The sequence below is a fragment of the Cebus imitator genome, unplaced genomic scaffold (genome assembly GCF_001604975.1).
Source record: "Cebus imitator isolate Cc_AM_T3 unplaced genomic scaffold, Cebus_imitator-1.0 Scaffold217, whole genome shotgun sequence".
NCBI classification, from domain to species: domain Eukaryota; kingdom Metazoa; phylum Chordata; class Mammalia; order Primates; family Cebidae; genus Cebus; species Cebus imitator.
Genome location: NW_016107532.1, coordinates 173,136 through 182,847, shown reverse-complemented (window position 1 = coordinate 182,847; position 9,712 = coordinate 173,136). Strand labels below are relative to the sequence as shown.

The 9,712-nt window shown below is 45.1% G+C and overlaps 1 protein-coding gene across 13 annotated transcripts in view; it reads right to left on the bottom strand.

The window, feature by feature from the left end:
- STRADA (STE20 related adaptor alpha) overlaps positions 1-9,494 on the bottom strand; it is a 39,986-nt gene extending 30,492 nt beyond the window's left edge. For 9 of the 13 annotated variants that reach the window (XM_017549206.2, XM_017549202.2, XM_037745963.1 and 6 more), the window contains exon 1: positions 9,264-9,494. The gene's annotated coding sequence lies outside the window, so the exon portion shown is untranslated. The other 4 variants (XM_017549187.2, XM_037745957.1, XM_017549186.2 and 1 more) reach the window with 3 other exon arrangements.
- Positions 9,495-9,712: the final 218 nt, after the last annotated feature.

Below are 9,712 nucleotides of genomic sequence, written 5' to 3'. Positions count from 1 at the left end.
TCTACCTCCTAAGGTCAAGCGATGCTCCCACCTCAGCCTCCCAAGTAGCTGGGGCTACAGGCATGCACCATGATGCCTGGCTAAGTTTTATATTTTTTGTAGAGATGAGGTTTCACCATGTTGCCCTGGTTGGTCTTGAACTCCTGGTCTTAAGCAATCCACCCGCCTCAACCTCCTAAAGTGTCGGAATTATAGGCACGAACCACTGTGCCTGGCCAATTTTATTTTATTTTATTTTTTTAGTATAGACAGGTCTTGCTATATTGCCCATGTTGGTCTTGAACTCCTGAGCTCAAGAGATCCTCTGTGAAATTCTTAATTGATTCACTCAGACCTATGTAAGAGTTTGTCAAATAATTCCACTGGGCAAAGACCCCTAATTTAGTTCCTCAGAAATACATTTGGAAAAAGTTCATCTTGAGGGAACACTGGAAGTAGCACTCCTCCAGGTTAGGTATATTGGTGCTACTGGTGGTTTATTATTAATAGTTTCGGCTGGGCACAGTCTCACACCTGTAGCCCCAGCACTTTGGGAGGCTGAGTCGGGTGGATCACCTGAAGTCAAGAGATTGAGACCAGCCCGGCCAACCTGGTGAACACCCCGTCTCTACTAACAATACAAAAATTAGCTGGGTGTGGTGGCAACATTGGTGATGAAATCTTTCCTCCAGAACTTCCTCACTTAGACTTTTTTTTTTTTTTTTTTTTTGAGGCAGAATCTCACTCTGTTGCCCAGGCTGGAGTGCAGTGGCATGATCTTGGTCACCGCAACCTCTGCCTCCCAGGTTCAAGCTATTCTCCTGCCTCAGCCTCCTGAGTAGCTGGGACTATAGGCGCCTGTCACCACGCCCAGCTAATTTTTGTATTTTTAGTAGAGATGGGGTTTCACCAGGTTGGCCAGGCTGGCCTCTAACTCCTGACCCTGTGATCTGCCCAACTAAGTCTCCCAAAGTGCTGGGATTACAGGCGTGAGCCACTGTGCCCAGCGTTTCTTGTCACATTTAATGGACACAGCCATGGCAGGAAATTCACAGTCCCTATCTTAAAATTCCAAGCACATTTTATTGTCATGCTATGTGAAGTCCAATCACGTCTGTGTTTGTGTGCATGTATGTGTGTGCATAGTGGCATTTTTTTTTTTTTGAAGACAGAGTCTCACTCTGTCACTCAGGCTGAGAGTGCAGCAGTGAAATCTCGGATCACTGCAACTTCCAAGTCCCGGTTCAAGCGATTCTCCTATCTCAGCCTCCCGAGTAGCTGGGATTACAGGCATGTGCCACCATGCCTGGCTAATTTTTGTATTTTTAGTAGAGATGGGGTTTCATCATGTTTGCCCGCCTCAGCCTCCCAAAGTGCTGGGATTACAGGCGTGAGCCACTGAGCGTGGCCACAATCATTTTTTAAAATTTCCCTTTAAAAATTATATTCTTTTTTCTTCTTCATCTTTGCTTTTCTATTCTTTTTTTTTTTTTTTTAAAGATGGGGTTTCACCATGTTGGTCAGGCTGGTCTTGAACTCCCGACCTCAGGTGATTTGCCCACCTTGGCCTCCAAAGTGCTTGGATTACAGGCATGGGCCACCACGCCCAGCCTGTTTATCTTATTTATCACCTCAAGTGGGATTGGCTCAAAGAATACAATCTCCAACCCACTCCCATCCCCATGTCTCTGGAAAGACCAACTTAAAGAAATAGTATTTACAGACTGGGATTCTGCAGAAGAGTAAATATAGCAGGCCTAACTTCTTATCCTTAAAAAGTCTGCTTACATGGTTAGCCACTGGCTGGCATGGGGGAACTTGGATTTTGAGAGATTTCCCATTTTCCTAGAAATGACAAGAGTGGCTTATTATGCCTCAAGTATTTGTACAAACAGTATGGTTTCTGCTGAACACCTGATTTCCTTCTGGGAGTCCAGAGTTTTGATACATGCCAGGCAGAGTCTGCCTACATGACCATCCTGGGTACGGAGTCTCTAATGAGCTTTCCTGGTTGATAACATTTTATACATGCTGCCACAACTTCTTGCTGTGAGTCCTGTGTCACTCTACTGGGGGAGGACCCTTAGAAGTTTGCTTCTGGTTTCCTCCAGACTTCACACTATGTGTTGTTTCCCTTTAATGATTTTTCTTCGTATCGTCTGTTGAAATAAATCCTAGCTATGAATGTGACTATATGCTGAGTCCTGTGAGTACTCCTAGTGAATTACTGAATCTGAGGGTGTCCTTGAGAACCTCCAATACAGGGATACCTGAAGGAAATTATTTTTAATGTTACTAAATCTATTCCTGGATTAAGGCTGGCCAATGGATAGCTACAGGCCTAGCTCTTACTCTGTTTACCTCCAATAAAACTGTTTTTACTAAACTGTACTTGAATAGCCTTTATTTTACATCAAAAGCTCTAGGAAACTTGTCACTGTTTTCAGTAAGAATGTTTTAAAAATGCTTTTATTACTGTGTTCACTAAATGAGAATAGTCAGAAGAAATGTCATTCTGGATTAAGAATCAGGGATAGGCCAGGCACAGTAGCTGATGCCTATAATCCCAGAGTTTAGTGAGGCTGAGGCAGGCGGGTCACTAGAGGTCAGGAGTTCAAGGCCAGCCTGGCCAACATGGTAAAACCCCATGTCTATAAAAAATAAAAAAAAATAGCTGGGTGTGGTGGCACTGGTCCATAATCCTAGCTACCTGGGAGGCTGACAATTGCTTGAACTCAGAGGCATAGATTGCACCACTGCACTCCAGCCTGAGCGAGAGTGAGACCCTGTCTCAAAAAACAACAACAACAAATAAACAGGGAAACTTTTGCTTTTTCTGAATTTTTGCCAAACTAACTTCAACCTTGACCACATTAATCTTTCCCTAACAGCATTTACCAAATGTGTATTTCAGTCCTATGTAAGAGAATGGCAAAGACATACAAAGAACTTGGAAACGTTTCAAAGATAGTAAAGATTAATTCAGAAAAATAGAAGCTATTAGGAAAGGGTAACATCTAGAAAACAGCAAATTCAGCTGGGCGCGGTGGCTCATGTCTGTAATCCCAATATTTTGAGAGGCCGAGGTGGGTGGATCACCTGAGGTCAGGAGTTCAAGACCAGCCTGACCAACAGGGAGAAACCTTGTCTCTAATAAAAATACAAAAAAATTAGCTGGGCACAGTGGCACATGCACCCGTGGTCCCCGGAACTGGGGAGGCTGAAACAGGAGAACGGTTTGAACCCAGGAGGTGGAGGTTGCAATGAGCCAAGATTGCACCACTGCACTCCAGCCTGGGCAACAGAGCAAGACTCCTTCTCAAAAAAAAAAAAAGAAACAGAGAAAAAAAAAAAAAAAAAAAAAAAAAAAGAGCAAGCTAATTTCACCCACAATGTTACTATACAAATGGTAAGAATAATTAATAAGGTTAAAACATGGTTAAGGCTCATTAAGAGTAACCTGAAGTCAGAGTTTTATACTTAAGGGTGACAATGTGGTGTAGTAAAAAAACCACATACTCTGAAGTAAAACAAGCATGGTATGAATTACGTTCTTGCATCTGTGTTAATTTGATCAATGCACTGGCTTGCTGAATCTCACCTTTAATAACTCTAAAATGAGGTTAATGACATCCGTCTTATATCTGAGACAAATGTCTTTATCCCTCTGATAGTGATGCTTATAATAATGGCTTATGAGGCCGGGTGTGGTGGCTCACGCCTATAATTCCAGCACTTTGGGAGGCCGAAGCGGGTGGATCACGACGTCAAGAGATTGAGACCATCTGGTCAACATGGTGAAACCCTGTCTCTACTAAATATACAAAAATTAGCTGGGCATGGTGGCGCATGCCTGTAGTCCCAGCTACTGGGGAGGCTAAGGCAGGAGAATTGCTTGAACCCAGGAGCGGAGGTTGCGGTGAGCCGAGATCACGCCATTGCACTCCAGCCTGGATAACAAGAGCGAAACTCCGTCTAAAAAAAAAAAATAATAATAATAATAATGGCTTATGTTTCTAGGAGAGACCTTAAAATAAACTTTTTCAGAGATTTAGAAAGACTAGATATTCAGGCTTCTGATTCAAGATTATAGACTGAGCACAAGTATTTATCTCACCTCTCTCCCAAGGTCCCAATTAAGGCAAATAAATAAAAATAATAAACTTGTGTCTGAGGACAGAATAAGAGGATCCATTAGTAAATGAAATTTCAATACATTTCTGGAGGTGAAAAGTGGACAGAAGAGTGCTGTCTCAGGAAATGGAGAGAAAGCTGCAGGCTAGAATGTGATTGGAGAGTATAGCAGAGGAGACGGCACATCTGCCCAGCAGACAATCCTAAGGGTCTCTGAAGCAAAATTGTAGCAGTAAGGAATGAGGGAAGAAGCAGCAGGGCTGAAAACAAGCACAGGCATAAGTGCCCACTCATGTCCATGAGTCTGAAATCCAGAGCTGCCAGTCAGCAGCTTTTCTTTTCTTTTTTTTGAAATGGAGTCTGGCTCTTGCTGCCCAGATTGGAGTGCAATGGTGCCATCTCAGCGCACTGCAACCTTTGCCTCCTGGGTTCAAGGGATTCTCCTGCCTCAGTCTCCAGAGTAGCAGGGATTACAGGCGTGTGCCACCACGCCTGGCTAATTTTTGTAGTTTTAGTAGAGTTGGGGTGTAACCATGTTGGCCAGGCTGGTCTCAAACACCTCAGGTGATCTGCCCGCCTTGGCCTCCCAAAGTGCTGCAATTATAGGCGTGAGCCACCATACCCACCCCACATATGTTTAATATGACTTGAGAATGTACTCCAGCAAAATGAGGCTAAAATCTAAAAAGGATGCTACGACATATAAAAAGTGGTGTGTCCAGGTGGGCACAGTGGCCCATGCCTGTAATCCCAGTACTATGGGAAGCTGAGGCAGGTGGATCATCTGAGGTCAGGAGTTCAAGACCAGCCTGACCAACATGATGAAACCCTGTCTCTACTAAAAATACAATAATTAACTAGGCATGGTGGCAGACACCTGTAACGTTGGCTACTCGTGGGGCTGAGGCAGGAGAATTGCTTCAACCTGGGAGGGGGAAGTTGCAGTGAGCCGAGATCATGCCACTGCACCATTGCACTCCAGCCTGGGTGACAGAGCAAGACTCTATCTAAAAAAAAAAAAAAAAAAGTATGTCCATTGAAGAGATATCTCAAGATGATAGCTATAAAGCTGATCAAGAAAGGAATCAGTCAAAATTAGAACCAAAAACTCCAACAGAAATTAAAACCATATTTAAAAAGTTAAAGTCCGAATTTGAAACAAACTTAGCTGTGTTACAATTCTGAGAAAGTTTGGCCAGGTGCAGTGGCTCATGCCTGTAATCCAGCACTTTGGGAAGCCAAGACAGGCAGATCACCTGAGGTCAGGAGTTCAACACCAGCCTGGTCAACATGGTGAAACCCTGTCTCTACTGAAAATACAAAAAGTAGCTGGGCATGGTGGTGGATGCCTGTAGTCCCAGCTACTGGAGAAGCTGAGGCAGGAGAATCACTTGAACCTGGGAGGTGGAGGTTGCAGCGGGCAGAGATCGTACCACTGCACTCCAGCCTGGGTGACAGAGCAGGACTCTGTCTCAAAAATAATTTTTTTTGAGATAGTTCAGCAAGGAATGAGAAAGAAAAATCCACTTGATCTTGAATGACAGGGAAGTTAAGACAATGGAACTGCAGTGCAGAAAAACACTTGGCTGTTTTGTGAATAATACACTTACAAGTCTGTAAGTGCTTATTATCAGCTTATAAGTTTTAGGACTATAGACAAAGTGTGACAAACTTAATTACAGTTATAGAACAGAATGTAAATGCCTTCCAATTTGATAATATGAAAGTAAAGTTTCACCTGACTGAAGATGGAAAATGGAAGGGGGAAGAGACAGGAATGACTAGGGAAGCTAATATTGCTATCTTACCAAGAGGGTAAAGTTAATGCTGCAAGTTGATAGGATAACAAACAGAAATTTATGTATAATATTTAAGGTTACAAAGGTAACCAACATAAGTAAAAATAGAAGGATTCAACTATCAAAAGTTGGGAGGTGCTGGCTGGGCCCACTGGCTCATGCCTGTATTCCTAGCACTATGGGAGACAGAGGTGGGCAAGATCACCTGAGCCCAGGAGTTCAAAACCCCATCTCTACAAAAATACAAGAATTGGCCAGGCATGGTGACATGTGCCTGTGGTCCCAGCTACTCAGGAGGCTGAGACGGGAGGATCACTTGAGCTCCAGAGGTGGAGGTTGCAGTGAGCTGAGACTGAGCCACTGCACTTCAGTTTGGGCAACACAGCAGGACACTGTCTCAAAAAAAAAAAAAAAAAAAAAAAAAAAAAAAAAAAAAAAAAAAAAAAGAAATGAAAAAGAACAAGTTGGGAAGCAGTGAGGAGCGGGTGGTATGAGATTTAGCATGATCTTTACTCTCCTGGGAAAATAACGACAAGCTTCCCTAGTCATTTCTCTGTCTTTCCTGTCAGAGTGGAAGGTCTAAACATGTTGTTTAGAATTACAGAAGTCCATCATTAAAGGAACTAAAACAAAAAATGATTAAATAATTAATGGGGCTGGGTGCAGTGGCTCATGCCTGTAATCCCAGCACTTTGGGAGGGTGAGGCGGGCAGATCTCCTGAGTTCAGGAGTTCAAGACCATCCTGGGCAACATGGTGAAACCCCGTCTCTACTGAAATACAAAAAATTAGCTGGGCGTGGTGATGTGCACCTGTAGTCCCAGCTACTCAGGAGGCTGAGGCAGGAGAATCACTTGAGCCCGGAGGCAGAGGTTGCAGTGCACTGAGATCGCCCTACTGCACTCCAGCTTGGGCTACAGAGTGCAGACTCCATCTCAAAAAAATAACAGTGGAGAACAGAAACAGGGATGGAGAGAGGTAGAGATGAGAGATTGCTACTTTTTTTTATGGCCCTCCTGTATAATTATTTCAATAACTGCACACAGGTATTTTCTTTGATAAAATCGTGTTAATAAAAAAAAATTCATTTGAGCTCGTGATTAGGAGTAAACAGTATATAAATTATGAAGAACTTTTCTACTTTTGGATTGAATCATGTACAAATGAACTTGCCCAAGCTGGTCTCAAACTCCTGAGCTCAAGCAATCCTCCTGCAGCAGTCTTCCAAAGTGCTAGGATTACAGGCATGAGCCTCCATGCTTGGTTATCTGTATGACATTATCACTCTGCTCCCTCCAAATTTCCTTAAAATGTAAATGTAAATTTCCTTAAAATGTAAATTCTAAGGGGAAGTTAGTTGGATATCATTAGAAAGATATACCCCCACATATCAAGAACAAATACCTATGTATGTATATATTACATAATATGTACATATGATATACATGTAAATATATATGTGTGTATATATGTATTTTTTCGAGACAGGGTCTTGCTCTGTTGCCCAGGCTGGAGTGCAGTGGCACTATCATAGCTCACTGCAGCCTTAAACTCCTGAGCTCAAGTGATCCTCCCACCTTAGCACCGAAGCAGCTGGGACTACAGATACGCACCACAAAGCTCGGCTAATTTTTAAAAATTTTCAAGAGAGATGAGGCCTTGCTATGTTGCCCTGGCTGGTCTCAATCTCCGGAGCTCAAGCAATCATACTGCCTCAGTCTCTCAAAGTGCTGGGATTATAGGGGTAGGCCACTGTACCCAGCCTAGTGGGATTGTTTAACACTACGTATATATACATTAGCAAAGCAATATTACTAGTGGACAGGTATAGAAACAGCTTTATTGGCTGGGCACAGTGGCTCACGCCTGCAATCCCAGCACTTTGGGAGGCTGAGGTGGGTGGATCACCTGAGGTCAGGAGTTTGTGACCAGCCTGCCCAACGTGGTGAAACCCTGTCTCTACTAAAAATACAAAAATTAGCCGGGGGAGGTGGCAGGTGCCTGTAATCCCAGCTATTTGGGAGGCTGAGCCTGGAGAAGTGCTAGAACCTGGGAGGCTGAGGTTGCAGTAAGGTGAGACTGTATCATTGGACTACAACCTGGATGACAAGAGTGAAACTCTATCTCAAAAATATAAAATAAAAAATAAAGAAAATAATAAACCCAGCAAACATTTATGGCAAACATCCTACGTGGCAGGCACCGTGCTAAATGCTTCATGAGCAGCTCACAAGTATTATTATCATCCCTGATTTACAAATCAGGAAATTAAGGTGCAGGGAGGTTAAATGGCCAAAGTCACACATGTAAGTGGTAGGGACTAATTAAATCTGTTCCAAAGCCTGTGCTCTAAAAACCAGAGTAAACTTTCTCCATTTCTGAGGCCACAACTATAAACATTGCATTCCAGCCAAAACACCTCTAAGAAACCTGGTAAAAAAACTAGGAACCGATTTGACCAGTTCAACCCTGTAATTAACGGTTGAATTCACAGGCTTCTAGGCAGGTAATCAAATTTGGTTTCTTCTTTAACTCTCAGGGACAAGAAACAGTTCTGGGTATTTTCAGAAAGGTATGAGTGTCAATGAAGAATTATCTTAACGTCGCATATACGTATTGGTACAAGCTTCTGCTTGAACAGATATTACACAAAGAAAAGGGCAGATTCCAATGGCTTTTCTTTCGAGGAAAGTCAAGTTAAAGTATGCTAGGATACAGGAGAAGGCTGGGCAGAGGTTAGTTCCCTATTTCCTGACAACTATGAACAATTTTTACCTAACCACTGCCCTTCCCTCGTGCTCTCTTCCCTACTCCCAACCCCCATCTCTGGCGCCCCAAATCCCCTGCAGGCACTCAAAAACATTCTTAGAAAAGAAAAATACAATGAGCTCTTCGTTTTGGCCGATTCTGGGAGTCATCTGGATCTTGGTCCTTACGGGGACTTGACCCGCTGCCTGTCAGCCCGAGGTGCGCAGCGGCTGGGGAGAGCGGGGAGCTCAGCACCGCGGTCGGCAGCTACTCTGCCTGCGCAGGACAAAACCAGCATCCAGCCCCAGGCTCCCCACCTGGAAGTCCCGGGGGTGGGAAGGAAGGGGAAAGCAGAGCCCGTCTGTCTTGCCGGGCAACTCCACTTCAGCGTCTCCCCGACAGGCCCAAGCCTATTCTGCTCTCGGGCTGCGGCGCCTCACTGCGGGAGTCGAGGACGTGGGTTAATAAGGAGGCCGGTGGAGGGCGAGGGTGAGCCCGGGATGGCCGCTCCGATGAAGGTCTGGGCCTGGGGAGATGGAATCGGTGGCAGAGCCACGGAGAGACGGGCCCCTGCAGCGCACCAGGCACGCCGCCAGGCCGGTACCTGTTCTTGGAGTTAGCAAGCAGTCCCGACCGTCTCAGCTCCGCCTCCTAAGTTTTATGGCCGCGCCGCTGCCAGGCCGATTGCTGGGAGAGGGGTACGCAACGTGCCATGCGCAGTCGGGCCACCGGGAGGGCCGATAGAGCGCCCCGCCCCGTCCCGCGGGGAAGCTCCGCCTTTTCCGATTGGCCAGGGGTGCGGCCGGCCACAGGCGCCGCCGCGCGCACAGCCGTTTTCAGCTCTAGTTGTCTTTCCGGCTGCTCGGCGCCTCCGCCGCGCAGCGGGAGGGGGAAGCAGAGAAATGAAGGAACAGAGAAAGGCAAACTTCGCTGCTCTGAGAATTTTTTTCTCATTTCACGTGGTAGGACTTCTATGGGAAAACCCGCCTCGCACTTTTCTTGGAAGGTATCTCAAACGCCCGTCACTTTGGCCTCTCGGGCACCAGACAAGCT